This window comes from Echinops telfairi, unplaced genomic scaffold (assembly GCF_000313985.2).
Source record: "Echinops telfairi isolate 266 unplaced genomic scaffold, ASM31398v2 ScPeMD7_25;HRSCAF=90, whole genome shotgun sequence".
NCBI classification, from domain to species: domain Eukaryota; kingdom Metazoa; phylum Chordata; class Mammalia; order Afrosoricida; family Tenrecidae; genus Echinops; species Echinops telfairi.
The window spans coordinates 22,272,238-22,297,812 of record NW_022103922.1 but is presented as its reverse complement, the minus strand read 5'-3'; positions in this window follow the sequence as shown (position 1 = coordinate 22,297,812).

Here is a 25,575-nt window from a genome sequence, read left to right as displayed (position 1 = left end):
TTACTTTGGACATACTCTCAGGAGAGACTAGTCCTAGGAGAAGGATATCATACGTAGTAAAGTGTTGAAAAAGGAGAAGGCCCTCACTGAGATGTGTTGACACAGAGGCTGCAGCAATTGGCTCAGGGAGAGGAACAATTGCGAGGACGGCACAGTGTGCGGGGTTTTGCTCTGTGGAACATACACTCCCTATGGGTAGGAACCAGCTCCGTGGCACCTAATAACAACAACAACAACAACTACTACTCCTACATAAGTTGGTATGGGAATGAAATTATATAAATAGGAGATCATTTCCCAGCATAATCCTTTGCATAAATCCACTCACAGTTACTGTTAGTAAAAGTTGAATATGGAGCAGGGCTTTTTGTTTCTTTTTTGACACGGATTATGAGAAATTACAAAGGGTGGTGGTTACCTTGTCCCTAGACTTGGTGTGCAGTTTCAACAAAGCTGACAAGGATTATAGGGTATAGCCATTTGATAAAAAATTTAATTTCCAGTGTATAAGATACACAATATAAGTGTGAGTTATAACAAGTGTACAAAATAATAGATCAAAATATTCATAAAGAATCTACTATATCTGGTTTCTGCAGTACTTCTCTAATCTAATCAAGACTTTTAAACCAGCAACAACTACATCATGAAGATACTGTCAACTAGAGAAGACTTATTGCAATAAGAAGAATCTTATCTGGTGTTTAAATAAACATGCTTCTTCCCCATAGACAGCTACCCCACAGGCATTCTTTACTTCTCTAGCCATTTGTTTTCTTTCTCTTTTAAGAGGCCACAGCACCCATGTTTCTTGTAGTGTGGGAGAAAGAAGCAAGGAAAAAGAAGGGAGGAAGGTAGAAGAAAGCAGGAAAGAGGGATAATGACATATAGAAATATGTGTAGATGGGAGGAAAGGAAATTTTACAGAGTATTTGCCATGGATGCTACATCTCATTCATTCATCCATTCATACGTCATTGGACCTATCATTCTCCCTATGGACTTACTCTTCATCAAGTACTAAGTTTGACAGAAGACATAGAGTAGTGAATGTATGTGACAGACATGGTCCCTACCATGGTTCATATGTAGTGCTCCTATTCTAGCGGTGATCACAAACATGGCACACACTGAATACATCATGTCATCATCCCTTCCCAAGCACTAATGTTACTTATAATCAAAGTAAAATGTAAAAGTGCCATGTTTGTTTGTTTATTAATCATTTTATTGGGGGCTCTTACAGTTCTTATCACAATCCATGCATACATCCATTGTGTCAAGCACATTTGTACATTTGTTACCATCATCATCATTTTCAAAACATTTACTTTCTACTTGAGCCCTTGATATCAGCTCCTCATTTCCCCCTCCCCCCCTCCCTCATGAACCCTTGATAAATGTATAAACCCCCCCCCCCAACCGATTACAAGGAACTATATGTGGCCTCCTCCCTGGGGGACAGACAACCGAAAAGTGGGTGAAGGGAGATGTCGGACAGGGCAAGATATGACAAAATACCCATTTATAAACTATCAAGGGCTCATGAGGGAGGGGGGAGCGGGGAGGGAGGGGAAAAATGAGGGCCTAATGTCGGGGGTTTAAGTGGAGAGCAAATGTTTTGAGAATGATGTACAAATGCGCTTTACACAATTGATGTCTGTATGGATTGCGATAACAGTTGTAAGAGCCCCTAATAAAATGCTTTTTAAAAAAAGAAGAAGAAGTAAGCCAAGCACAAAAGGACAAGTACAACATGAGTCCTCTGAGGTAAGCTTAAAAATGCAAAAGGGGCATAGGGGAAAAGCTACTGTGTACAAACATTCCTCAGGAGAGGGAGGGGAAAAATGAGGAGCTGATATCAAGGGTTCAAGTAGAAAGAAAATGTTTGGAGAAAGATGATGGCAACAAATGTACAAATGTGCTTGACACAATGGATGGATGGTTGGATTGTGATAAAAGTTGTACGAGACCCAAATAAAATGATTTTTTTTTAAATAAAGAGAACAAAATAGTTTTTTTTTTTTAATTTTCCCCCATGTCCTACACCAACCACTGTCTCTCTTTACCCACTTTTCTGTTGCCATGGTTTTCAATTGCTATATTGTCTGTCCTCTGTTTAAATTGATGACATCATTACTTAATCTCTTGTCTTCTTGCCAGCCCAGACACATTGGCCTTCTGACATACTCTAAGTGAACAATCTAATTTACACTTCAGTGCCTTGGCACTTGCTTGACTCCTGTAGTTAAATGTTCTTTCTCAAGATCTTCATAGGAATCACCTTTGCATTTCTTGCTAAATAGAGTAATGCAACTCATCCCTAAAGGTGTCTGAGTCAACAAACACTGTGAATGTGTTACCTTATTTCACCAAAATGCCATTGAAGATGTGCTTAAAATAAGGAGTGGCAATGGGTATAACATGAAATATTTTCTTTCTAGGACCTATTCACATGCCCTCCAAAGCAGAGAATACTTACAGTTGTGTTTGGAGAAATGTGGTGTGACAGGTGTTGGTCCAAAGTTGCTGTCTTTGAAAGTGGCAGAAGAGGGTCATGTGTCAAAGATTATGAGTACCCTCTGGGAGCTTAAACAATAGAAAATGTAGTCTCAACTTAAGTCTCTAAGAGAAAATATTCTTGCAAGCATATTGACCACCCCTTGTCTGTCAATTTGTTGTACTGTGGTCGCTTGGATGAATGCTTGAACTATTGAATTATATGATATGTAAATAACTTGTGAATAAAATTGCTGGGGAAAAGCCATAACAGGTGAATGTACATTTTTCCAAAGGAATACATGGCAGTCAAATTGACAATATCTGTGAGAAAAGATGAAAGAGAAGCTCAATACTACCAGCTAAAGCCAGGCCAGGGACCAACTGTGGAACGCTCTATCAATTTCTCGTATGTAAAGCTGAAGAAAATAAAAAACAAGTCCACAAGTGCCAAACTTCGACCTTGAATCAATCCCACCTGAATTTTGGGACCATCTCAAAACAGGTTTGCTGCATTAGGCACTAATGACAGAAGACCTGATGAGCTGTGGGAGGACTTAAAGACATCATTCCTTAAGAAAGCAGAAGATCATTAAAAGAGAGGAAAGGAAGAACAGATCAACATGGATGTCAGAAGAGACTCTGAAACTGGCTCTTAATTGCAGATCAGCTGAAGCACATAGTTTGACTGCACTAATGAAGTCAAAGAGCTGAATAGACATTTTCAAAGGGCAAAGCCAAATGTTATAATGACGTGTGCAAAGACGTAGAACTGGAAAACCAGAAGGAAAGAACGGTTTCTGCAGATCTTAAACTGAAAGAACTCAAGAAAAAGAAGATCAAACTTTGAGTTGGGATGTTTAAAGATTCTATAGGCAAAATATTGAATGATTCAAGAAGCAACTAGAGAAGAGAATACACAGAGACACTGTACAAAAAGAAGTAGTCGACATTCCACCATTTCTGGAGGTAGTGTTTGAGCAAGATCCAATGATGCTGAAGGAAGACGTTCAAACTGCATTGAATGCATTCGCCAAACACCAGGCTTCAGGGATTGATGGAATACCAATCAGAATATTTCAACAAGCTGCAGGAGCACAAGACACATTCATAGAGCACACAGCATCCTGCTATACCAGAAAATTTGGAAGACAGCTATTTGACCAACTGACTGTATGAGATCAATATTTATATCCATTCCAAAAGAAGGTGACTCAACAGAATGCTCAAACTATAGAACAATATTATTGATATTATATGCAAGTAAGATTTTTCTGAATATCATCCAACAAAAATTGCAGCATTACTTTGACAGGAAACTACCAGAGGTTTTTGGCTCAAAGATGGATCTTGATTCAAAGCATACAATACAAAAAAAGATGTTTACTTGTGTTTTATTGATGATGCAAAGGCATTTGACTATGTGAACCATAGTCAACTATGTATATTGTTTGAGAAGAATGGAAATCCCAGAGCACTTCACTGTGTTATGAACAATTTGTGAATAAAGAGGCAATTGTGCAAATGGAACAAGGAAATGTTACATGGTTTAAAATCAGGAAATGTGTGTGTCAGGGTTGTATCTTCTCACCACAATTGTTCAATCTGTATGCTGAGCAAATTAATCAGAGAAGCTGACTTACCTGAAGAGGAACGTGGCTGGCTCCTTAACAGCCTGTAATACGCAGAACACGCAACCTTGCTTGCTGAGTTCTTGCTGAAGTACTTGCTGATGAAGATCAAGGATAGCAGTCTTCAGTACGATAACAACTCAGTGTAAAGAAAACCAAAGTCCGCACAACTCTTGATAAATGGAGAAAATATTGACACCAAGAATTGTCTTGCTTAAAAAAAAAAAAAGAATTGTCTTGCTTGGATCCATAGTTAATGCAAATGGAAGCGGTAATCAAGAGATCAAAGGACGCATTAATTAAGGAAATTTGCTGCACAAAACCACTTTAAAGTATTCAAAAGCAAAGATGTTACTTGGAGGAGAATGATGTGCAGGGCCCAAGCCAGAGTATTTTCAATTGCCTCATACCCTGTAAAAGTTGGACATTGAATAAGTAAGACCAAAGAAGGATCAATACATTTGAATTATGGCACTGGCAAAGAATACTGAAAGTACCCTGGACTGCCAAAAGAAGAAACGAATCCATCTTGGAACGTACAGCCAGGATGGTCCTTAGAGGCAAGGATGGCAAGACTTCATCTCACGGCTTTGGACATGTTGTCAAGAGAGACTAGTCATTGAAGAAGGACGTGCTTGATAAAGTAGTGGGGCAGAAAAATGAGGAAGGCCCAAGACAAGATGGATTGACACAGTGGGCTCAAACAGTAAGAACAATTGGTAAGATGACAAAGGATGGGGCAGTGTTTTATTCTGTTGTACAGAGGCCCACTAGGAGGTGAAAGTGACCAGATGGCCCCCAGCAATAACAGCAACAATAACCAACTGGTTCCCGCCTAGTGAGACCAATATTGGGCATGAGCCACAGACTGTTGGAGAATAAATGTGCATCATTGGAACATGCCAAGTTTCCAGCCATTGGTTTCAAAGCAACAATAACAATTAACGCAACTTTATTGAGGCTCGTGTATACTACGCATAAATACAACTGTGTGCATTCTATTGCTCTCTGACCTCTTACCTCATTTATTTTTCTTCTTGTGAATATTTTCCCATATGAAAAGATGGGATTGTTTTTCTCCTGCCCAATGAAAGAAGAGAAGCTTAAAAGCAGTGGCTGTATTTATGCAAAATCCCACTCTCACAATCCTATAAAAATATCTGTCACACACAACATATTATGCCATAATTATTTTTTTCCTGAAAGAATAGTTGACTTAATTCCTTAAGATTGGATGTTAGGTGCTCTGATAATATATAAAAAGATCAATCAACTTATCTGAGGGTTCCAGAATGGTAACTAAAGTAAGTAACTTTTTATTTCATTAAGTATTCTATATTTTCTTATTTACCACCTTAGGCTGGATTTTTTAGATCAGCAGTTCTCAACCTGTGGGTCGAGACCCCTTTGGGGGGTTGAATGACCCTATCACAGGGGTCGCCCGATTCATAACAGTAGCAAAATGACAGTTAAGCAGTAGCAAAGAAAATAATTTTTATGGTTGGGGGGTCAGCACAACATAAGGAACTATATTAAAGGGTTGTGTATTAGGAAGGTTGAGAACCGCTGATCTAGATTTTAAAAATAGTAGAGTTTGTATATGCATATATAACAAGAAACTTATATTAAGAAAAGAGCTCACACAGTTGTAGATGTGGGTAAACTCCTAGTAGTAGGAAATCCAGGTCTGTCGATCAAATGTTAGGCTAGAATTATCTCCTACCTTGTGTATCTACATGAAAACTTGGTAGGAAGACAATAGGCTCGTGGCTGTAGTGAAGAATGAATTCAAGAGTTGGTCAGGCTTGGGTCTGCAGAGGTAAATAAATTCAAGGCTGGCAGGTCAGATAGCAGGCCACTAACAATTTCCAAGGTAAGCAGGCAATATGGAAGGCTATTGGTTCAAGTCTAAAGATCCGGAGCTCAATGAACAAGATACAGGATCCAGGGCCAGCAAACCATAAGCCAGTTTTCCCACCATTTCCACTTATTTTGGAAACATGGCATAGTCCCAGGGAAACTTCTTTCCACTGCATCAGGCCTGTGCTCTGAGTGAGGTGTTACATTCTGTCCTAATCTTACAACCATTTAGATGTTCCTAACAGGTATAGTTATGGGGGTATTAGATCACCTCATGAGAGGTTAGTGTGTCTTAATTTCCAAACCTCTGAGAATTCTAGCCCAGCCAAGTTGGCAGGAAACCTTAACTAGTCCACTTACTTACTTCACTCAGATAAACCCACTGCTATCAAGTTGACTCTGACTCCGAATGACCCGAGAGTAGAGCCATCCTATGCCTTTGGGGATGATGTCTTTAAGGAAACAGGGAACTTCATCCATCTCGCATGTTGTGATTGGTGGGTTCAAACTGCTCACCTTGCCTTTAGCAGTACAATGGTAACCCCATGTACCACCAAGGTGTGGGGTGAAGGGAGTTCCCAACAAATCATCACAGGTCCGGTAGGCGCAATTGTACAGCGATAATAAGTAAAGATTATAGTAAAGTCATAGAGAGCATGAGAGATAGAAGAGAGATTGAATTAATGGAGTCTGACACAATTCATGGTAGCATGCTCACCTCCGCCCCATTTGGTGGTCCTCATGGGGGGATCCCGGCCACAAGAACAGGAGAGAGCCTCGGAGCGAGAGCAGGAGAACCCCCGGGACGGAGAGCAGGAGAGCTTCCACTTTATTGCTAACCAAGGGTCATATTCCATTAGGGGGGCATGATTACAGGTAACCACACGTCACAGGAAGGTGCAGTACAATAGGCATACACATTGTAGGAAGGGGATCTGTGATAGGCATAAGCGTGACAGGAAGGGGATGAGCTAGAGGTGTGCCCATAGGAATGGGAAGGTCTAGGGGTATACATGTGACAAGATGGGCAGACCCTAGATTCATGATGGCAGCCTAACCTTGGTCATCCTTGGGCAAGTTTGACCTCTCTGGTGTCTCCTACAAGGAAACAGACAACTACTATCCTTATCAGAAGGGAGTGGGCCCTACTTGTTGTGGGATAAACAGTGGTGTCTGCTTGGTCTAGATGGCTGATAGCTCTTAGGAAGAATGACCCCTAATCTACTCCTGATGACCTCCAAGTGTATAGTCATTCTCCAGCAGCGAAGTTTGGCATATATTTGGGGGAAAGAACTTGGGAGAAATCCTTCTGTTTCCCACAACCAAGGCTCTGTACTAACTTACTTACTTACACACCTGCACAATAAATCGCCTATCTCCTACAATAGATTATAAACTTTAAATGTGTGCTTTACCTGTTCTTTAATCACAGGGCGTAGTATGGTCTTAGGAGATGGTTGCTATGTGAATTTGTATTTACATGGCAATTTTTGAGCTAGTAATGGGGGGAATTGGTCGATGTTTAATTTTTAGCTGAACCTTACCACCTTATCCTGGTAGGAAACAGTTTTGGTATTTCATGGTACTGATGAGAGATAAATAGGTTGAAATAATTAGAGGGGTTAGAATGGACAAATACATAGTCATATTAATTAATGTAACTATGCATTAAAATATATAAAAAATTCTCTCCATCAGACAAAATGTTTTCCAAATCATGCTAAAAGAGGTTGGCTCTAATTTTTTGAAAGAAAGGCTTCCATGTTGTTCATCCCAGGAAAGGAAAGAGAATCAGGGTTGTCAAGGCAAGCCTTGACAGTGTGAACTGCCTCCTTAAGAACTGCTTAGGAAACAGTTGCCAGGAGCAAGTGTCAGTAAGCTGTCTCTTTCCCCTCAGAAGGTTCTAGGGTGTGCTATGACCCAGTTGTGGGTCCTGCTGGGTCCGTAGTTATTTTTTGCTGGTTTCTCCACCATTGTGTGGTTAGTGAAGGGCTAAGTGCTCCGGTCTGTATCTGAGCAATTGCTACCGAGTTCTCTCTGCTTCTACATTGTTACTCTTCTTGTTCTTTTCTCACTTTCTATTTACTATCATTTCTGTACTCCATATTTGGTATGGGCTTGTTAATTCTGCCAGAAGGAAGCTCACTGTCTATTTTTATCAAGATGACAGTCATTAGCAAAATTAACTGATTTGTATTGACTCGATACTGTTTTGTTAATCACGTGATTTCTGACTTATGTTCTCTGATGGCACCATGTGGCTGTGCTTGGATCTGTGCTATTTTTATTCGCATATTAAAAAAAAGCTCTTAAAGCATCAACCAAATTTCAGTCATTTGAGGATGATATGCTTTTACAGCCATGATCCATTTATGTGGATTTTTTTAATACCACGTTTTAAATAATTATTTATTTTACTAGTTTTGGAACATCAGTGAAAACAAATACTTTCTCCCAAAATACCAAGATAAAAGAAAAAGTTAGTAGTCTGTTTATTACTTTAATAAGACAGCCTTTGGAATGTGCTAATGTATGACACCTTGAGCTTCGAGTAAATTGTTAGTACTGAACTCATACTCGAAGCATAGAAACGAAACTTACATTGGAAGACAGTATAGGAAAGTAAGCATAATACTCCATATACTGTGGATAGATCTCTAATCAACACGCATAGAATCACGTTAAATTCTATACCACCGGCTAAATGGTATAGGATTTAGTAGACAGGAAATCAAATAATGGTCAAATTTGCTGCAAAATACCTCTCTGCAAAATAACTGTTAAAAAGCTAAGATATCACTTCAAAGACAAATGTGCCCCTGAATCATCCCAAAGCATTTTTCATTTGGTTCATATCCCTGGGGAAGCTAGACCATATATTTACTATTTTATTTCCCTCCTTGCTTTATTATGATGTGTATTAATTTAGTAGGCAAGGTTCTGCCTTTGTGAATGAATGTTACTGAGATATTTGCCCTGTTACCAACCCCATTGTTTGTGTAAATCGTGGTCAGTTACTTAAAATTTAATCTGTACAGGCCAATAATTCATGGATTGAATTTTATAACCAGCCTATACTTGTATAATTTCCTTTTCTCAACAGTGTTTTAAATTCTATACCAGTGGCTAAATTAATGACACTATCAATTGTGATAATGATGTCTAAAGTAAACCAGAGACATATAAACAATAAATACAGGGATTGACTTGGGGCTCACACCTAGTCTGAGCCACCAGCTAAGAACAGCTAGTTTTTATGACATGGCCCTACCAGACGCTTGCCTTCATGAAGAGATCCCTGAAGATGTAAGTGCAATAGTAAAGTGGGGTGAAGAAACCAAATAATGCCCAACTATCAGAGAGAGGGCATCTGGGGCCTCAAAGATTTGTCTTCAAAAACCAGGCAGATTCAAGAGTTGGTCAAAGTCACACTGCAGAGGAACTTGGAGGAAGTAGTACTACCCACCGCTTCAAGTCAAGTCTGGCATCCTCAACGACAAGGATAATTGTCCCACACGATTTCCTAAGCTGCAAATCATTTTCAAAGTGTTGTGGGAATATTAGGCACATATCATATGATTCAATAGTTCAGTCATATTAAAAGAGTTGTGAAATCATTACCACAACCAATTTAGAACATTTTCTTCTTTCTTGTATTCATTACCTTGCCAGTCCCTTCAATATGCCTGTTATACCTCTAAGAAACTATCAATCCAATACTGTCCTTATAAATGTACTTTACCTGGATTTATTTACAGAAAACAATATGAAACAAAAAGAAAAAATGCATCTGTAATAATCCGCTGTCCAATGCAATCTTCATGATAGCAAGGTTATACACATTTCTGCTCTGTGGCCACCGTGATTCACCAGGGGTTTAATCCACATAGGGATGCTACCAATGATTTTGGGCTTTCAATCCCATTAATAGCTTCTGCACACTGGGTATTCAGAATTTAATTCTGATACTAAACCCTCCTCTGGATTTCAACTCTATTATTTATGATCCTTGGATCACAAAGGCAAGTGTCCTCCTTCTGTGTGGATGGTCTTTGCTGACACCTCACTTGGATGGCAGCCTGTTTGTGTGTTATTTTGTCAGTTTTTATTTTACTGGAGGCTCTTAAAGCTGTTGTCACAATCCATACATATATCCATTGTGTCAAACATATCTGTACATAGGTTATCATCATCTTTTCCAAAACATTTTCTTTCTACTTAAGCCTTTTGTATCAGCTCCTCATTGTTTCCTCTCCCTCCCCCACCCTCCATTTCCCATGTTCCCTTGATAATTTATAAATTATTCTTTTTTTTCCATGTCTTACACTGACTGCTGTCTCCTTCCACCCACTTTTCTAATGCCCGTTCCCCTGGGAGGGGGCCATACGTTGATTATTTAAAACAAGCCTTTAAACCCCAGCTACTATTGTTTCTGACAGACAGCACCATCTGATTTCTTCAGTACACTATTCTAGAGCATGTATGTCTTCCGTGATCTTTTCATGAGGGTAAGTATCAAGGAGGGCTATGTCATAAAAACTAATTGTTTTCAGATTAGGGTGAAATGAATGGGTGTTATTGAAAGTTTTGCCTTATCTTGAACCCTCATTGTTTGTGTCAACAATATCCAGTCACTTACTTACAATTGTAATCTGTACAAATCAACAATTCTTGTATGTTGGCCCCCAAAGCTCTCCTCTACATATATACTTTCCTTTTCTCAACTGTGTTTTAAATTCGATACCACTGGCTAAATAGATGATACTAGCAAATGAATAACCCTATGCCCTTTGGAGGTGATGTATAGTGCTCCCCAATTATAAAATGAACGGTTTATAATGTTCCCCAGTAAAAGGATAATGACATTGTGAAATGAACCAGGGACATATATAAACCATGAATATGTGAAAGCCTAGAGATCTTCCTCCCACACTTGGATAAAGTGAGGGAATAAGTTAATGCTAGCCTCATGATTCAGGAACCCAGCAACAGGGTTGTTTATGTATGGTTCTTGCTGTCTGTCTCTCTTGTTGAATATAAATTATTTGAGTGTGATGATTTTGTCTATTCTGCTAAATGCTGTATCTCAAATAGCTGTAATTTTGAGAGCACATAAAAGTAAATCAATAAGTACTTATTAAAAAATGTAGATGAAGGAAGACTTCATAACCTTCTTTCCCACAGCACCTTTACAGAAAATATGAATTTTTTGAGGTCAAATATTCTTTCATTATTATTATTTTATCCTTCGTACCTTAAATAAAGAAAACATAATAAATGCTTCTTAGATGGATGAATAAATAATAAATGACGATAGGTCCCAGACAAGAAATACCAGGGAAGTCTCTCTGTAAAAGGATTAACTTGTTCTTCTAAGTGGATTTTTCCAAGTATTTTTCTCCGAATCAAATGCCTATAAAAATAGTCTCCAAATGCAGCATGGCGTCCACTGCTTTTGCAGTATTGTGGCAGTCTTCAGGAGCCCTGGTGGGACAGTGGTCACAAGATGGGCGGTGTCCTGGTCTTGTGGGGGGCAGCCTTCAGGTGCACATGTCATATACGGATTTGAAAACAACCTCTGCATAAAGCTTGGAGGGAAATGATGGCCATTTCAGGTGTTTTTATGTCCACCTAATTGGGGAGATTAAATGTAATTGTAGAAATTAAAGTGTAATTTGGGTTCCAGGATTATCCCTCGAGTTTCATTAAGATTAACATGACTCACCCATAATTGCTTCAACTAACATGATTTTGCCAAACTGCTAGGCAGACGGGCCTATTGTCTTGGGTTAAATCCAGGTTTCTTACAATGAATGACCTTGAGTGGTATCATTAATTCTATTCTAAAATTATCCTGGAGATAATTCCAACCTTACTCAGTTACTCCTTGACTCTTTTGCTAAGGAGGAGGTGTTTGGAAAAACAGTATAATGAGAATATTCCTTCAGATATGTTTAAATTCAAGGAAACTGGACAATTTTTATAGAATAAAACTTGTACTTTACAAGGTTTTATGATTATATACACTTTGTTTATGAATATTTATGAAGATATTTGTAAGAATATTAAGAAGATACATTACAAATATTGTTACTAGGATTTCGGTTCTTACACGCACAAGTTTATTTCAAACAAGGCACATTGAAACACGTTACCATGACCAATGTACGGATGCTAAAAGTTCTCTCTGTAAAACATTTGTTCAAGTCTTGTCTAAGTGCCTTCAAAAATGGGATCTTATTGTGCCCTGGGAGAAAGATGAGGTTTTCTACACCTCTGCAGAGTTACAATCTCAGGAACCACAGGGGTGCTACCCTGTCCTGTAAGGTCGCTACAAATCAGAGTGGACTAGAAGGTGGTGAGTTTGGTTTGGGCTGTTGTGCCAAAGTCGGGGGGAAAACAGTTTTGAGGTCAGGGTTAATAGTAAATTTTTAACCAAACTTGAAGGGACATCTTTCCAAATCATTTGAACTTTACAGCAAGTGTACGGGAATGTTTTCCCACGTAAAACAAGTGTCTTAAGGAAGGTCAGGAAGACCCCAAAGATAAATTCAAGACAGAGATCAGCTCAGAGGTTATGATGACTGGCTAAGTTCTGTTGATTTTTTTAACATTTCAAAGGAGTAATCTTGATAGATTTTCTCAAAGGAGAGGAGACACTTATGGGAGCTTATTATGAAGTGTGTGTGTGTGAGCTTATTATGAAGTGTGTGTGTGTGAGTGTGTGTGTGAGAGCGCTTTATATAAAGAGGTCAAGTATTCTGCCAATAATGTGCAATAAATTGTATATTAAGAAAGCATCCCAGCCCAGTGCAGTTCAAGTCCATCAATCCGATATTCGCCCATATGTCCATGTGGTAGTTATATAATCTGGTATCAATTTGAGAGGACTATGAGTGAAGGGGTGGAGTCTACTCTGTCATTCGGGTCATAGCCAATGAGGCCTTTGTGTGGGCATGGCTTTCTGAGAATTCTGGGAAATGCTGTTTTTCCTACTTGGAGGTCGGAGACCACTCTCTCTTGGCTCACTTCCTAAGAGACACTCTACTGACAAGACAGATGTCACTACACTGATAAACCCCTTGCCCTGGGAACTGAAGGAGTCACGTGGTGGCCCTTGCCAACGCTGAGATGCTTCTGCCAGCGCTGGATCCAAAAGACTTTGCACCCACTGGCCTGTGCTCCTCCTGCATTCAGCGTCATTGCATGTGCTTCATGAAGCTGAAGAGGGCATTACAGATTGGTACCAGACATATGGGCTAATATTGGATTTATGGACTTGATCTGGACTGGCCTGGGGTGTTTTCTCAATATTCAATTGCTCTTGTATATAAACCTCTTTTTTATATACTTATGAGTGTCTATGAATTTGTTTCTCTGGTCTACCCAGACGAACACAATCCAATACTAGTCTATGAAGACAGTTTTAAGAAAATGATAACCACATTGATAAGAAAAAGGTCAAGGGTGTTACACTGAAGATTGGTTTTCCATCGAGATACCTCATCTGCTAATCCATCAAGAAGAGCAAATGCTGTCCAACAAGAATTTCACTGGGATACCTTATTCTACCCACCCTACAACCCCGACCTTGCCCTTTCAGGCTTCTTTTAGTTTCCCAAACTTAAAGAACTTTTAAAATTAACATGCTTGAAATCACTCAAGGATGACAAAACTACTGTTTTTATGTAGTGTAAACTGAAGAATAAAGATTTTTCTCTTTCTTAAGGGAAGCAGTAGACTAATTGCTTTACTTTGTGATATTTTGTTAATAAAGGTTTTTTTTAATTTTTAAGCAATACTTTCTGACCTAATCTCGTGTGTACACATATCAATATGCATATGCATATATTTCTGCATATATTTATTTATAGATGCCTATATCATTTTATAGAACTTTATTGTAATATTCAAAGTAGTATAGCTATGTACACTTTATTTATGAAGATTCATTGGTTGTTGTTGTTTTTCATCCACAAGTGACTTAACAAATCAGTGACCCTACACACAACAGAAGTAAACACTGCCTGTCCAGTAATATCCTTGTAAGTGTTGTTCTGTGTGAGCCTGCTGTTACAGCTCCCATTAATCCATGGCATCTGGGCTCTTTCTCTTTTCAACTACCCTTCCGCTTGACCAAGCACAAGGTCTTCCTGCAGACAGTGGTCTCTTCCAATAACATGACCAAAGTACACGAGACAAGTCTCTCCATCCTCGGCTGTGAGGAGCGCTCTGGCTACACTCCTAACACTGGTCTGTTTGTTCTTCTGGCAATCCATGGCAATTTGGATATCCTTTACCAGCACCTTAATTCAGATGTATCCATTCTCCTTTGGTCTTCCTTATTCAATGTCCATCTTTCACATGCATCTGAAGGAACTAAAAATACCCTGAGTTGGGTCAGGTGCACCTTAGTCCTCAAAGTGGCACCTTTGCTCTTAACGCTTCATTTATGTATTTATTTTCCAAAACCATTTTATCGGGAGCTAATAGAGATGTCATTTTGTTCCAAAGTTCAATCACATCAAGCAGTATTGTAAAATTTCTACTATAACCAGTTTCAAAATATTCTTTTCCTTCTTGAATTTCTTTGACATCAGCTGCCCTTTAGCCCTCTCCACTGTACCCCGAGGTACCCGTATTCTACTTGCTGTCTCTATAGGTTAATATACTGAAAAACAGAAAAACCACATAACAAAAATCCAAGAGGGTTACCTCCAATGACAAAATACCTCTTTCACACGTCAAAGAGATCTTGTGCAGAAAATTTGCCCAATGCAATGCATCATTCAATTTCCCGACTGCTGCTTCCATGAGCATTGAGTGTGAACCCCTGCAAGACACCATCTTTGCCAACTTCCTCCCTTTCTGTATTATAATGATGTTGTCTAAAGGTATAGGTGTGAGGATTTGGATTTTTTTTTCACCTTGAGTTGAAATCATAACGAAGTTTGCAATCCTTGATCTTCATCAGCAAGGGCTTCAAGTCACCTTCGCTGTCAGCAAGCCAGGTTGTGCCATCTGCATGTGGAACATTTTCAATACGTCTTCCTTTATTCAGCCTTTTTAATATCTATATATACACACATCAAGAAGCTTTAAAAATTCAGGAAAAATTCTATTGTAATATAATAGTGGCCTATTCCCAAATGTTCAATTTTGAAAACCCTACAGAGCACAGTTCTACTCTGACATTCATGAAGTTATCTTACGTTGAAATCTAATATAATATATATTTTTCCCGAGGAACGTTTTGAAATCCCCTCATGTTAGGGCCAGTGTGTCATGGTTGTATCTGTCTTCAAGGGCACATCCAGATTAATTCAAGCTTCCAACCGTTGGGTTCTCAACTAAGCATGTTAACCATTTACACCAGTGGTTCTCAACCTGTGGGTTGCAACCCCTTTGGGGATTGAATTACCTTTTCACAGAGGTTGCCCGATACATAACAGTAGCAAAATGACAGTGATGAAGTAGCAACAAAAATAATTTTATGGTTAGGGGGTCAGCACAACATGAAGAACTGTATTAAAGGATCACAGCATTAGGAAGGTAAGAACCACTGATTTACATGAGCTAGGGCAGCGGTTCTCAACCTATGGGTCACAACCCCTTTGGGGGTCGACCAACCCTTTCACAAGGTGTCACCTAAGACCATATTTCTGAATGGTCTTAGGAATGGAGACACCATTCCTCTATCTGTCACCAGGCGGTTCACCCACATGCAGGTACACATCCACATGCAGACTCCACATGCCCACATATGGAGTCGCCACTACATGAGGAACTGTATTAAAGGGTCCTGGCATTAAGAAGGTTGAGAACCACTGATCTAGGGTGTTTATCTGGACCCCTGGTGGTGCAGTGGTTATGCATTGGGCTGCTACCTGCAAGGTAAACAGTTTGAAAGCACCAGCAGCTCCAAAGTAGAAAACTTTCTACTCCTGTAGAATCACAGTGTCTACCTGTGCTACGGGGTCACTATGAGTCAGCATCGACTTGATGTTGAGGAGTTGACCTCTAGCTAATGACATTGTTATGAATGTCAACACAGAGCTATCTTGTGGGAGAGAACAGAGCTGCTCCCTAGGGTTTCTAAAACTAAATCTTTCTGAAAATGTAAATCTTTACAAAAGAGACATCTCCCATGAAATGTCTCAGGGTTTTGAAATGTAGCCCGATGCCTAATCCACATTGCCACAGCTGCTCCTTAGAGACTACACTTTAAGTATACAATCCTTTGACTTTAACTCAAATATTTATTTTCAAAATTAGAGTATTATTTACAAGAATATTTTTTCTTAGTGAGTGAAAGTCTTTGAGCCAATGCCGCAGCAACTTTAGAAGTTAATAGAAGTGATTTTTATCTTTCTAAATTCTTTAACAAATTTCTTTACTAATATAAACTCACTTCCTGAACATTAAATTGATAATATAAATAACATCTTGAATACACACTGAACATAAACAGGAATCAATTCTCCTTTCTTTTTTTTAATTGAAAGATCATTTTATTGGGGGTTCTTACAACTTTTATTACAATCCATACATCAGCCATGTTTATACATATTTGCCATCATTCTTTTCTAGACATTTACTTTCTATTGAGCCCTTGGTATCAGCTCCTCTCCCTGCCCCCCCAACCCTGATGACTCCTCATGATCGCACCAGTGGTGTAATTCTTCCATGTGGCTTAATTCTTCCATGTGGCTTGTTACTTCTCTGCTGGATGACCACTTGTTTAACTTCAAGCTTTTAAGACCCCAGATGCTGTATCTTTGAATACCTGGGCTCCATCCCCCTCTTCACCACATTTACTTATGTACCCATTTTGTCTTCAGTGATTGTGCTGGGATGGTGAGCATCTCAGATTGTCAATTTGTTAGAACAAAGTGTTCTTGTATTGAGGGAGGAGGGTATTACAGAGGCCAGAAGCCCATCCACTACCTCAGTATATTGCCATATAAATGCATGCACATAGGCCAATACCTCTATTTTTGTGGATGAATGTGTTTACATATGTACCTACCTATGCTTATACTTTTATTCATTGCTTTGCTTCCTAGGTCCTTCCTCTGTTTCCTTTTACCTTCTTCCTGCCCCACCATCACTTTCTCCTTATTTCTGTCTCTTGGGACCTCCTCTTTGCCAGTTTTCTGTTGCTCCAACACCCCCAGGATCTCTATCTCCTCCTTGTTGTTGATTGTCATTCCCTAGTTGTGTCCCTGTCTGTGGTGTTATCACTCACCACACCCTTCTCCTGCTACCTTCTCCCCACATGTCCCGTTCTAGTTGCTGGAGGTTTTGTGAAAGTGTATCAGTCATAAGTCTCTCTTCCTTTTTCATATATGCACTTATTGCTATCAAGCTACCTCCTATAATTGCTTTTACAGTATCACATAAGTTTTGATACATTGTATTCTCATTCTCATTCGGTCCTAGAAACTTCCTAAACTCCTGTCTAATTTGGGCCAGGTCCCACGCATGTCACAGAAGATCCTTATTCATCCTCCAACTGTTTGCCGTTGTTTTTCTGGTCATCCTTTTATTAATCTCCAGCTATATGGCATGGTGATCTGAGAAGGACGTCTGAGTAATCTCTATGTGTTTGAATTTACTAAGGCTCTATTTGTGTCCAAGCAGATGGTCTATTTTCGATAATGAGCCGTGTGTGCTTAAAAAGAGTGTGACTTTTTTTGCGTTTGGATGGAAAACTCTCTCTATCAAATCCAGTTGCCTAATTGTAGTGTTTAGGTCTATAGCTTCTTTGCTGGTCTCCCATCCCAGTGATCTATCTTTCTCTGATAGCGGTGTATTCAAGTCATCTACTATGATTGTTGAATCTGTGATTTCTTTTATCATGCTTTCGATAGTTTGACAAATTTTGTGGGTCTCTCCTTGGGCACATATATTTATTATGCTCACTGGTTGCTGGTTAACTGATACTTTGAGCATTATATGCCCAAATGCCCCTCCTTGTCTCTTTTTATGGTCTGAATTTAGAGATCAATTTTGTCAGAGATTAGGATTGCGACCCCTGCCGTTTGCCTGGTATATTTTCCGCCAGCCTTTTATTCTTCGTCTGTTTTTGTCTTTGAACTTAAGATGTGTCTCTTGCAGGGAACAGATTGATGGGTTATGTTTTCCAAGCCAGTCTGCAAGCCTTTTTATTTTAGTGTAGGAATTGAGGCCGTTGACATTTAGAGTTATAATTATGATCTGTGGATTCACTGTTGTCATCTCGTGCCTTTTGTGTTGGGTGTTTTCCTATTTCCATTCATATCATTGTGCCATGCTTTTGTGGGGGGGACTTCTTTCTTTCTCTCTTTTTCCACTGAAGCCATGTTATCTTGGTAATTGTTATCAGCCCTTTGGTTTCTGGTTGGAATTGGGATATATGGAGTTCTCCTGCTGGTGCTTGGTGGATGTTGGTCTTCTGGCCATAGTGAGTCAGCAAGGATCTTCCACAGGGTTGGGTGTCTTACGATGTGTTCTTTGCATTTTTCCTCATCCTGGAAGATCCTTATTTCTTCTTCTATCTTAATATATATTTTGGAAGGGTAGAGGGTTCTTGGGAGGTGTTTTATTCTTTCAACATTTGGAAGATGTTATGCCACTCTTTCCTCCTCTGTATGGTTTCTGCTGAAAGATCTGAGTGTATTCTTACCTGAGTACCAATGTATATGACTCTCTCCCTTTCTCTTGCTGCTCTTGGAATTTTCTATTTTTCCTGGAAGTTGGATAATTTTACTATTATACACCTTGGTGAGTTCTTCCTGGGTTTAGTCTAACTGGTGTCCTCTCTGCTTCCTGTATGAATGTCTGATTCTTGTTAATTAAGGTGGGATAGTTTGCTTCCAGAAATTCCCTTGTTAGTTTAGCTTTCGACTTCTTCACTATGTGTTGTTTCGGTAGGCCAATTATTTGAATATTGATCCTCTTCATAGCTTGGTATTTATCTCAGGTTTTCTTCCACCTCTTTTATTACCTTGTTTAACTGTGTTTCTTGTTTACTGATTGCCTGATTGTCTTCAAGATTGCTGATTCAATTCTCAGTCTCCTCTAGTCTGTTCGTGAGATCCATGATCTTGTGTGTAGCTTCTGATACTTCAACCATTAGCTCCTGTATCCCTTTGGTACATGGACTTCATCCCCTCTATTGTGGACTGCATGTCCTCTATCATTGCATCCTTATTCTGCGTAGTTTCCCTCATCTCCTGTACTATTCCAAGCAGCCTTCTGAAAATTTCTTTTTGTGGCAAAACTATGTCTGATTCTTCTATGAGTGTCAATAGCTCTCCTGTTGTAATTTGTGTTACTTCTTTTCCTGTTGGGAGTGATGTGGTATGCTGTTGTTTACGTGACAATTTTGTAGAGCTGGTGCCATTTTCTGGGAGACCACGGGACCCTACACTCTTTATCTGTGTGACTGGAAATGGTGTATTCGAGGGCTGTCTGTGGCCTACTATGGTCAGACTGCTGTGAGGCAGGTGCCATGGCGACTTAGTGTTCAATAGTGATGAGGGGTCTCACAAACTGGAGTGAGGCTGGTGACTGTATGTGTGGCCCTGGACTGAGTTGGTCTGGGCTGTCTGGACACCATTTTCAGCCTTTTTCATTAAGGCACCTAATAGAAGACAATGATGGGGGAGGCCTTGCTTCCACAGGAGGAGGTGCTGAGCAAAGGCGGGAATAACCCCACTGCTGCTGTGCAGGTTCAAGGGGAAAGCCTCCATAGGGGCTAGGTTGCAGACAATAGTGGGCAACTCAGTATGACTGCTGGATAGCTTCAGGTATAGTGATATGGCCGTAGGGGGCTGATGAGCAAGTGGTGGCCCTGTTGGGATCTGAGGTACTTCAGCCGGCATGTGCTGGGGTGCTCCAGGGACCAGGTCATTGATGCCCTGGGTTCTGGCACTAGGCTAGATTTTGGGGAAGGATGCCCTCTGGACCAGGGATGTGCTCTCCACTATTCCGCTCATGTGGGCAGGGAGGGGCCATGGAAGTCACTAGTCACACAACTAGGGCATAGGAGGGTGCCCTACCAAGTCGTGAAAGGCAGGAGGGGCTTGGGCAGTGACTAGCCATGCCACTGGGTCAGAGGAGGGCACCGCACCCCACCAGGTAGACCAGGAGGGACCAGGACAGCAACGATCCACACCACCGAGGAAGTGGAGGTCACAAAGTGACAGGCGCCATGGTACACAGGCCATGAGGGGCTGGGCATCTATGAGCCTTGCCGCTGGAGAAGTGGCGGGTCGGATGTGGTGATAGCAGGGCCCATGTACATGGAGACAGATGCAGTCCCTGCAGGGATGAAGGGTTCCCAGCCATTGGTGCAGGGATTTCCCTGCAGCTGCTAGTGATCAAACTTATTGCAGGTCAGGCCTGGGCCCTGGTTGGGTAATGGGAGGGAGCAGAGCTTGGTGGCAGGACCTCTGCCTTATGGAGAGAGGGGAAACTATGGGAGAAGGGAGCATCTCTTCTTGGTGGGTGGGGACAGGGGCGCCTCGAGCAGGCACCTGCTATGTGGTGGTCAAACCTCAGCTTTGGGGAACTCAGCAAGAAAGCTATCCAGCTCCTGGGGTGGCAACCAGACCGGGGTATGGGAGCCACTGGTGGGTGGGTACCTTGGTGCACAGAAGCTGCACCGCAGGAGAGAAATCCCTGGGATCAGGACACAGATCTACAGGACTTTGGAGCAAAGCAGATGCCAGGGAGGGGTGCCTCCCAGGCAGAGCTCCCTATATGGGCTGCTTACCTGGGTACCATCTTGAATCTCTTCTCTCCTTTCCTTTGAATGCCATGAAATGCATTCTCATTTTGCCACATAACCCCCTAGCCTCTACTTCAGCTTAGTTTTTAAAAAGTGTGTGGTATTGTTTTATGAATTTCTACAAAATTTCTACAAAAACCCAATCACTTTACCCCAATATAATCAGGAAAACAAATTAAAAATGAAGATCACTGAGTTACATTACATTTTGTTTTGAGTTACATTACATTTTATTCACTAGTTTTTAATTTTTTATTCTGCGGTATGTGTTTCCATATAAATACTTGGTTTTTTAAATTTTGGAAATCAATTGTCTATATTATCTGGGGATTATTTATAGACTTTCACAATACATTCCAAAATAGTTTTGTCAAAATGGGAAGAAAATGCTTCATGACACAGGTTGGAAACATCAGGGATGCTTCCACACTGGGAGAATAGTATTTAAAACAATTCTTGCCCACAGCTGTATAAGTTTTTCCTGAGTGAGATTAAAAAAGAAAGGGAAAAAAATGACCATGTCATGAGCCTGACAGGAAAACCATTGCATTTAGAAGTCAGTTTTAAATGGCTGCCAATGTTTACTTTAACGTAGTTACAAGACAGAGTTTAAGGACAGAAAGGGCTGGATTCATCTGACTGCACTGTCACAATGGCAGAAACACGAAAACCTCTTATTCAGAGCCTATAGCTGAGTTCCCATTTCATGACTTAGACAGTCTAAAACAAAGCAAAATGAGAGGTGTTGAAGATTAGACTTTCAAATTTCAAAATACATGGTGTCAGTCTGGTGATGTTAAAACAGCCATTTAGAATAACTCACGGAGTAACTGTAGCATATTACAAAGTGGGAATCATGAATATGCAATCAGAAAATTTAGGCCTGATCACCATCTCTGTCAATTACAGCAGTCACTTTCTGTGACGGTACCTTGGCACTTTGACAGTGATTATACCTTACTTGATGTATTGCAGATATTATGCTTCAGTTGTTTACAAATAGAAACATGTCTTACTTTTCCATGGAAAGAATAGAGTATTTTAAGTAAGGAAAATATTCCTCATAATAAATCTTCCACTTAAGTCAATCATGCATGGTCAGACTATATATATCATGGATGCCATAATCACATGACAAAAGCAACTCCAAAATTCCTCTTATTATCCCCTAAAGCGATATAATGTAGAGCTTTTCAAATTAACTGGAGAAAAAAAAACACAGCAAAGGGGTTAACCCACCAAGTAGCACCCATTACTCTAAAGGAATAGGCTCTAATCAAATGCATTCTATATCCAGAGTAAAATGCCAAGAGCTATAGCCATCAATCAGGACAAAATTATCTGGATGAGGTATAGTTTGATTTATTCTTTATTCTACCCAAAAGTCAATCATTTGGTTCCCTATAGGGTTCAGTGGTACTCTAAGCAACAAGTGGCTCCTTAAATACTAATATTCTCTTCTGCATTGGCCTAAATGTCACCTAAACATTATCCAAACAACTCCTCTGTTTGCATGTTAATATTCTTTGTGTGTTTCTATAAACAGAAACTCTTATTTAGTGCTGCTGCAGGATAAGGAGTTCTGCTAATGTTGTAGGTGACGCGTTGGACAGCCAACTCGAAGGTTGATGGTTCAAAGACACTAGTCACTCCTCAGGAGAAAGAAGAGACTGTCTGATTCTACAAGGGTGTACAGCCCCAGAAGCCCTAGATAGAGCCACTATATGTGGGAATGGATGGGACGGCAGTGGCTACTCACATCTCTCTCTACATTTTAACTGTTTTGTTATCATATATTAAATGCATATGGCTATTAGACTTCAGATTTACCTATTTATAAGTTTTTACTATGTAAAGTTTTATAGTTTCAATGTTTCATATTTAGTCATTGATCCAAGCGGTATATATATTCTTAGTTATAGAATACTATAACCAACATAAGATGTCCTGGTGATGCTGTTAAGTAAGCACTGGCTTCTAAACACAAAATCAGTGGTTCAAACCCACCAGGGTCTCTAAGGAAAGAAAGAGAAGTTCACATGTTCCTGTAAAGGTTTATAGCATCGGAAATCCTATATAAGAGTTGGGTGGAATTGACTGTATGGCAGTGGATATAGTCAAAATAAACTGATTTTGTCCAATCATTTTATATTCTACACCTTTCTGTGCAGTTTTCAGATCACAATAGAATTTGCCTCGGGTCACACAGCTGGTATCAAAAACAGATCTTTAAATCAAAGCTCCCATTTACAATCAAGTGCCATTTTCATCAAATCACAGTTATATTTTGTTTCGGTTGTTGTGTTCGTTTTGTCTTTTGAAAAGGCTGAATATAATACCAAAAGGGATATTTACTAGGGAGAGAGGATGGGAGATGGGAGAAGTGAAACTGTAGGACGGAGTCTCACTAATGAATGTGAAGTCTTAGGTCTATGTACAGAACTGTGCAAATCATGCCGAGCTTGAAAGTGTCTTCTCACAATAATGGGCTATTGCTCCTCCTCAGCTCGATGAACTCAGCCTTGGTACAGAACATTAAACAAAACCTCAGAAGAAAGAACAGAGTATAGATATTCTAAAAATAAACACTAGCATTTCAGCACATCATTTTCTGTAACATTTCTCCATAGTCCACCACCATTAGGTTTTAGAGAAAGTGACACAGCACAAAATAACTACTCTCAAAATAGAGCTTATTTGAGAACATGGTTTCACATTCAGAAGGAATGGAAAGAGCTCACCAAGCAAGAGCGCTTCAGAGAAGAGAGAATGTGGATGTTGTGATCTAAACACAATTAATATAAGGAAAGAACGGTGTGGCAATTTTTTTCATTAAAAAAATAAAAGTGGGAAGAATTTAGTATGGACTAAAGGTAGATAAAATAACTCTTATGAAGAAAATATGACTGACTCCTGGACACAGTCTCTTCAAAAACTAGAACAATGTGGTAAGACCTTATTATAATTAGGTTTTATCTATGAGTTTCAAGTTGAAATGAGGTGGCAAACTTAAAAAAAAAATGAAAATCACAAAAGAACAAAAATACTAAGCTGACAAATAAACCAAAGTAACACACAGCATGATTGTCACTGATAAGATCTTTTCTTAGAGGAAGATATTGAGATAACTTTAACCAATGAAAGAGGCAGAGGTTGGTATTCAGAGAAAACTTGACACATAAAGAAAATGGCAATGCACACCTTCCCGACACATCGCTGAAGACAAATGGGTACATAAGCAAATGTGATGAAGAGAGCTGATGGTTCCAGATATCAAAAGATATAGTGTCTGGGGTCTTAAAGGCTTGCAAGTAAACAAGCAGCTATCTGGCTCAGAAGCAACAAAGCCCACATGGAAGAAGTACACCAGCCTGTGCGACCACGAGGTATAGAAAGGACCAGTTATCAGACAGACAAATAAAAAGACTTCTGTATATACTGCCAATATTTAAATATTGGCAGTTATCAGGCATCAAAGAACAAAAAATCATATCAGTGTGTGCCCACCTTCATGATATGATCATATCACTGAAGTCTTTTTATTTGTCTGTATATACATTTTTGAGTTAACTTTGGTTATGTTTCCCTTCCAGAATATTCCATATCATTTTTATTTTCACAGAAATACACATTAAGTTATTTAATATTTTTCTTATATGCTGTATGTAAATTTTCATATTATCATCATATTCCTTCTGAAGAAGGACAAAGGCAAATAGGAGACGCAGGGAGGAAGTACACAGAGTAGTATTATGTTGAAGGAATTTACAACTAATGCCACGAAATAAAATGTATACACATTATTGAAGGGAAAGCTAATCTGCACTTGTAATCTATCACTAAAACCACAATAACAGGTGGTTAAACCTTGACTAGATCACCAACCAAGGAGCCCTGGTGGTATAGTGGGCTTTATTTCACTTTGCTAACCTACTGTGGTAGTTACCTAATTTGTTGTCAATTGAGATTTAAGAGTGAAGGGGTGGGGTTTAGCCTGTCAATCAGGTCGCAGCTTGATGACCTCATTTGGAGGCACTAAGAAGATAAATATCTCGCTGGAGGCAGGAGACATACTCACTCCCTGTGAGACATTACTGAGGATGAGCCTGATGGAGTTAATACTGGTACAGCCAGTGCCCTGGAGCTGGAGGAGCCATGTGGAAAACCACACCAGCACTGAGATGCTTCTACCACCACTGGATCCACAAGACTTTTCTCCCATTAGCCTGTGATCTTCCTGCATTCAGCATCATTGCCTGCATTTTGTGAGTCTGAAGAGGAATTTATAGATTGGTATTGGACATATGGACTAATATCAGACTTATGGACTTGATTTGGGCTGGACCAGGATGCTTTCTCAATATAAAATTGCTATTGTATATAAAGCTCTTTCTTATACACATGTGAGTCTACCTGAATTTGTTTCTCTAGTCTACCCGGACTAACACACCTACCAATCCACTCCATGAGAGAGAGAAGAGGCTGTCCATTACCATAAAGATTTCAAGTCTTAGAAACCCAAAGGAACGTTTTACTCTGTCCTACAGATCATGTTAAGTCAGAAGTGACTCCAAGTTTGAGAGATTTTTTGTATTGAGAAAACCAATCATGGAAGAAATTGGCCCCAAAAAAGTTACAAAAAATTTTATGATGATGGGGAAATATATCTATGTGCATGTATTTATAGGTTTAGTATTAAGGTAGCAGATGGACATTGGGCCTCCACTCAAGTCCTCCCTCAATGCAAGAACGCTTTGTTCTATTAAACTGGCATTCCATGATGCTCATCTTCCTGACATGATCATTGAA